The sequence below is a fragment of the Glycine soja genome, chromosome 11 (genome assembly GCF_004193775.1).
Source record: "Glycine soja cultivar W05 chromosome 11, ASM419377v2, whole genome shotgun sequence".
NCBI classification, from domain to species: Eukaryota; Viridiplantae; Streptophyta; class Magnoliopsida; order Fabales; family Fabaceae; genus Glycine; species Glycine soja.
In genome coordinates this window covers 10,740,022-10,746,743 of record NC_041012.1, presented here as the reverse complement: position 1 = coordinate 10,746,743, position 6,722 = coordinate 10,740,022, and positions in this window count along the sequence as shown.

Here is a 6,722-nt window from a genome sequence, read left to right as displayed (position 1 = left end):
AACTGCCATTGGCAACTTGAGGGCAAGTTGCAACTCCCACCAGCGATTTAGGGAAGAAGAAATAGCCAGTGGTGGTAGCGATTTAAGTGCTATATAAACTCCACTTCTCAGTTCTTATCTCAACGCTGCGTGCTCAAGTTTTAGTTTTTAAATTTGTTGCTTATTCATCTCACTGCGTGCTCAAATTTCATTGCTTCTTCAACGTTGCTATAAAATTGTGAGTGTCTAAGAATTCCGCATAAAATTTTGTATTTACTTGTTCAGTTTTAAATATTTGAATGAGACTATAATTTGTGTTATAATTTTGTTAAAGTAATTTTTTTTATTATGAATAATTAATTATATTATATATAGAAAATTAGGTTATATTTTAAGAGAATGCATTCCTATTGATCATATCATAAAGAAGCTCCTTAACACTCTAATTATAGATGATTGTAAGAAAACCTTTTAGTGTGTGCTTGATTTAAGGCGATGAATTAAACTTGAAATTGATTTCAGCTGAAATGAGATGAAAGTGGTAAGGTGAAGCATTTAATAGGAGTGTAATAAGTATGAAAGTTTTAGAAAATGATGGGTGCCTCCATGGGCGAACAAAACTTGTGCAAAATGATGGGTGCCTCCATGGGCGAACAACTTTTTTTTTAAGTAATTATTTTTATTTCTTAGTTTCCAGTAAACTAATTTGTATCGTAATTTTTTTAAGTAATTTATAATTAAAAGTAGATTTCAGCTTTGAAGTAATTATTTTTAAGTAATTTTTTTATTTCTTAGTTTGCACTAAAATAATTTGTATTATAATTTTTTGAAAGTAATTTTTAATTTAAACTAGCTTTCAGCTTTTAAGTAATTTTTTTAAGTAATTTTTTTTATTTCTTTGTTTGCACTAAAATAATTTGTATTATAATTTTTTGAAAGTAATTTTTAATTTAAACTAGCTTTCAGCTTTTAAGTAATTTTTTTTATTTCTTAGTTGGCACTAAAATAATTTGTATTATAATTATTTGAAAATAATTTTTAATTTAAACTAGATTTCAGCTTTCAAGTAATTTTTTAAGTAATTTTTTTTATTTCTTAGTTTGCACTAAAATAATTTGTATTATAATTTTTTGAAAGTAATTTTTAATTTAAACTAGCTTTAAGCTTTTAAGTAATTTTTTTTATTTCTTAGTTGGCACTAAAATAATTTGTATTATAATTATTTGAAAGTAATTTTTAATTTAAACTAGATTTCAGCTTTCAAGTAATTTTTTAAGTAATTTTTTTTATTTCTTAGTTTGCACTAAAATAATTTGTATTATAATTTTTTGAAAGTAATTTTTAATTTAAACTAGCTTTCAGCTTTTAAGTAATTTTTTTAAGTAATTTTTTTTATTTCTTTGTTTGCACTAAAATAATTTGTATTATAATTTTTTGAAAGTAATTTTTAATTTAAACTAGCTTTCAGCTTTTAAGTAATTTTTTTTATTTCTTAGTTGGCACTAAAATAATTTGTATTATAATTATTTGAAAATAATTTTTAATTTAAACTAGATTTCAGCTTTCAAGTAATTTTTTAAGTAATTTTTTTTATTTCTTAGTTTGCACTAAAATAATTTGTATTATAATTTTTTGAAAGTAATTTTTAATTTAAACTAGCTTTAAGCTTTTAAGTAATTTTTTTTATTTCTTAGTTGGCACTAAAATAATTTGTATTATAATTATTTGAAAGTAATTTTTAATTTAAACTAGATTTCAGCTTTCAAGTAATTTTTTAAGTAATTTTTTTTATTTCTTAGTTTGCACTAAAATAATTTGTATTATAATTTTTTGAAAGTAATTTTTAATTTAAACTAGCTTTCAGCTTTTAAGTAATTTTTTTTATTTCTTAGTTGGCACTAAAATAATTTGTATTATAATTATTTGAAAGTAATTTTTAATTTAAACTAGATTTCAGCTTTCAAGTAATTTTTTTAAGTAATTTTTTTTATTTCTTAGTTTGCACTAAAATATTTTTTTTATTCCTTCCATTGACTATTTTGAATTTATTATGAATAATTAATTAAAATATTGTTTTTGTAGGTACACGATGAATTCGGTTATAACAGTGTTGTATTTCAATGGAAGGGTATATGAAGATAATGATGGTGTAATATTTGAAGGCAGTAAAAAAGCGATTCAGATTAAACATGAAATTAGTTTCAATGCTTTGAAGAAAAAAATTGGAGACAAGGTAAAGTTACAAAATAATGAAATTATTTCTGCTATCAGTTGTAGATTTTTAGTGTCAGGAAAATATATTGCCTTGCAAATTTGCGATGACGAAGACGTTGAAACGATGCTGGAAAGTTTTAAACAACAACAAGAAATGTCAGTTCTAGAATTGTATATAGAAAAGGATGTGGCTGGTGGTTCAATGTTTCATTCTGCAAATTCCCTTACATCATGTGGAAATTATGTATCTAATGATTACACACAACCGCCAACAAATATGAGCAATTTAAATCTTGACGAAGATGATGATCATGATGATGATGATTATCTTGTGTCTAACTCATACGTTGAAGAGTCATTAGACGAAGATGACAGTGTTGACGGTATATCAGATACAGACAATGAAGTCCCCGAGATGATTCCACCAGTAAGAATTGTTCACCCAGCAGAAGGTATGATTTCCTCTTAAAAAATACTTCAGTCAATATATTTATTATTTCACGACAATTGTATTTAATGCCAAATAAGTATGATTTGAATTTTTTTTGGACTATAAGGTGTACAAGGAATTCAGAATCCATTTTGGAATGATGCTTTGCATTATAATAATATCAACTGGAGTCATCCTGATGAGGAGGACATTTGTGGTTTGGAGATGCCATCCACTTTTAATGTTGGTCAAGAATTATATGTTGGCATGGAATTTGATAGTAAAGATGCGGTCAAGAATGCGGTCAAACAATATGTTATGAGGGTGCATCAAAGTTTCAAAGTGGTTGAAAGCAAATGGGACAAATATGTGGTTTGTTGCTTGAATAGAAATGCAGATTGTCCTTGCCCTTTCTACATGAGGTCAATCCTATCTAAAAAGACTGATTCATGGAAAGTCACTCAATGGGGTGGACCACACACATGTCTCAATATGACCATGACCCAAGATCACGAGAAACTTGATTCAGATTTAATTGCGACTTGTGTAGTAGGTAAGTATTTTATGTTCATATTATGTTATTGTTTAGCCTTAATTGTCATTTAAATTTTGTTATTCAATTGACAGGCATGATCAGAGAAGATCCATCGATAAAAATTTCATTGATTCAAGAAAGGATTAACAGTCAATTTGCGTACAAGGTGTCGTACAAAAAAGCTTGGTTGGCGAAACAGAAAGCCATTGCTATTGAATATGGCGATTGGGATGAGTCATATGCGAAACTTTCGTCGTGGCTAACACACATGCAAAATCATTCTCCTGGATCGTATTTTCAAATACTACATGACGATTTTATCGTTGAAAATACGGTTAGTCGCGAACACCGCCAATTTCATAGAGTTTTCTGGACAGTTGGCCAATGTAAAGAGGCTTTCAAGTACTGTAAACCAATCATACAAGTTGACGGCACACATTTGTACGGCAAATACCGTGGGACCCTCTTAATGGCCACATCCCAAGATGGAAATGGTGGTGTCCTTCCTCTAGCATTCACGGTGGTGGAAGGTGAGACGTTGACAGCGTGGTCATGGTTTTTGGCACACTTGCGTGAACATGTCACAGATAAAAATGGTATTTGTCTGATATCTGATCGACACGCAAGTATAAAGTCCGCTGTCGCTAACGAAGCACTTGGCTGGCAACCTCCCCACGGTTATCATGTCTACTGCGTGCGACACATAGCAAGCAACTTCAATCGAAAATTCAATAATGCAAAACAAAAAGAAATGTTGAAGAAATTGGGTAAATTTTCATATTTGATGGCCACGTTTATTTTACTTTCATTTATACTTTAAATTGTTATTCATAACTAATTTTATGCAGCCTACACTCCTTGCAAGCACATTTTTGATCAAAATTTTGAAAAATTTCGTGAACTGAGTCCAGCCATAGCAACATGGATTGATCGCATCTCAAAAGAAAAATGGACGATGGCTTACGATAGAGAAGGACGTCGATATGGCCACATGACAACGAACCTCTCAGAATGTATCAATAAGGTTTTAAAGGATTGTCGCAACATTCCCATAACAGCATTGGTGAAATCAACGTACAGTAGGTGTCGAAAATATGAAATAATTAGTGCCGACGCATTACATTATTGATTATTTTCAAATGAAATTTTTTAAAAAAAACTAACCTGTGTCCGAGTGGTTTGTTTTCCATTATAGGAGGAGTTCTCTTTGGAGCCAAAGTCGTGCAGCGTTCCCATGCCCACATTTGGATTAAGATGCACATACCTCCGATTGATTTTATTTTGTAATCAGTGGCGCTGCACATCTCTCTGTATAAATAAGCAAGCACGGCAGGTCCCCATGCATACGTGCTGCACTGTTCAAAGTCCCGTAAAAATTGGAGGTACCTTAGGGAAACTTTACTGCTGCTTTTGTCAACAAATAGAACTCCTCCTATGAATCTGAGGATCCATGCACGGGTAAACCTTTGTAATTGTTCTACGTTCCCGTCATGGATATTTATTTCTGAAAAATGGTGAGCCAGCCAACTTAATTTGACCACACTGCCTTGAAGTTCACCTTCCTGTGGTCTGACTCCCAATAATTCTTCACACAATTCAGCCCAATCAAGATTAGTCTGACCAATTAATGGTGCCCCCTCAGTATGAAGACCTAACAACACTGACACATCTTGAAGAGTAATCGTAGCCTCTCCGCATCTCAAGTGAAACGTGTGTGTCTCGGGCCTCCATCTTTCAATCAAGGCTGTAATTAATGAAGAATTAATTTTCAGGTACCCCATTTTCATTATCCAATAGAATCCTGATTGGCGAAGCAGAGGAATAATTTCCTCTGGTATTTCTTCTTGTCCTTGATAGATGGGTACAGCTCGTCTGATATGTAACTTCCTGTCTGGTTCTCCATTCCAAACATGTTCGGAAACATGTTTAGGTTGCAGCCATAAAACGTCTCCATCTATTGGACCAGACTTAATGTGTATACCAGATGAAGATGAGGATGAAGATGCCATTAATACTGTAAAGTAAAATGTAATACAAAAAATTAACAACAAAAATTGTACATTAAAAAAATTAACTACATTTAAATAAATGCTTTAAAATACTCTACAAATAAAAAAATTACAAACTTAATAGCTACACCAATTAAAATAAATGACCAACTTAAAATACATAAATTTGTTACACGTACAAAAATTTAACACAAAAAAACTTAAAATACTACCTAAAATACTTTACAAATAACAAAATAAAAAATTACATAGCTACACAAATTTAAATAAATTACCAAATTAAAATACATAACAAAATTAAAAATTTAAACACGTACATAAATTTAACACAAAAAAACTTAAAATACTATCTAAAATACTCTACAAATAACAAAATTAAAAATTAAATATGTACAAAAATTTAAATAAATGACCAAATTAAAAATACATAACAAAATTAAAAATTTTAACACTTACATAAATTTAACAAAAATAAATTAAAATACGACCTAAAATACTCTACAAATAACAAAATTATAAATTAAATACCTACACATATTTAAATAAATGACCAAATTAAAATAAATAACAAAATTAAAAATTTAAACACGTACATAAATTTAACACAAAAAAACTTAAAATACAACCTAAAATACTCTACAAATAAGAAAATTAAAAATTAACATACCAACATAAATTTAAATAAATGACCACATTAAAATACTTACATAACAAAATTATAAAATAAAATACGTACTTAAATTTAACACAACATATATTAATTTACTAACTAAAATACTCTACAAATAACAAAATTAAATATTAAAATATCTACATAAATTTAAATAAATGACCATATTTTTTTCCAATTATTAAAATTTAAATTAAATAACATATATTATACACAAAAAATGGCATTAAATCAAAAAATTACCATGGAATCAAAAATTTAAACAACATACATATATAAAATTAATAAAATATCATATATTTCAGTAAAAACTATAAATAAGTCAATTAAATAAAATCCAGTGTCTAACTAAAACTAAAAATACCATATATAAAATACAAATAATATCATACAAACCTAATAAATCTAAACCAATTAATAATAATATAACAGCTAAAATTAAGGTACAAATCATTTTATCACAAATAATAACATATGAATTTAAAATCAACTAACCTACAACTAACGTATAAAATAATAATATACCAACTCAAATTTGTAACATATACTACTTAAAATTTAAAAGTTCCAGCTAATATCAACTAAAGTTGTCAAGTTAAAAAAAACTTACCAATTTGAGCAATCACTTAACAGCAATACAAGACCAACCACTTAAGAAGAGAAGAGAAACTACTTAGGAAGAGGAGAGAGTTATTGTCCTACAAAAATAAACAAATGTATCAAATAAAATTAAGTTAACATATATAGTTATATAACATAATAATATTTATCATTGATAAATACTTACCAAACAGAAAATGCAGGAACAAAATAACAAGAAGGTTGGGAGAACTTATGAGGAACAATATCAAAAAAGAAAGAAGTGCAAGGAAGGCGCGGCTGTGA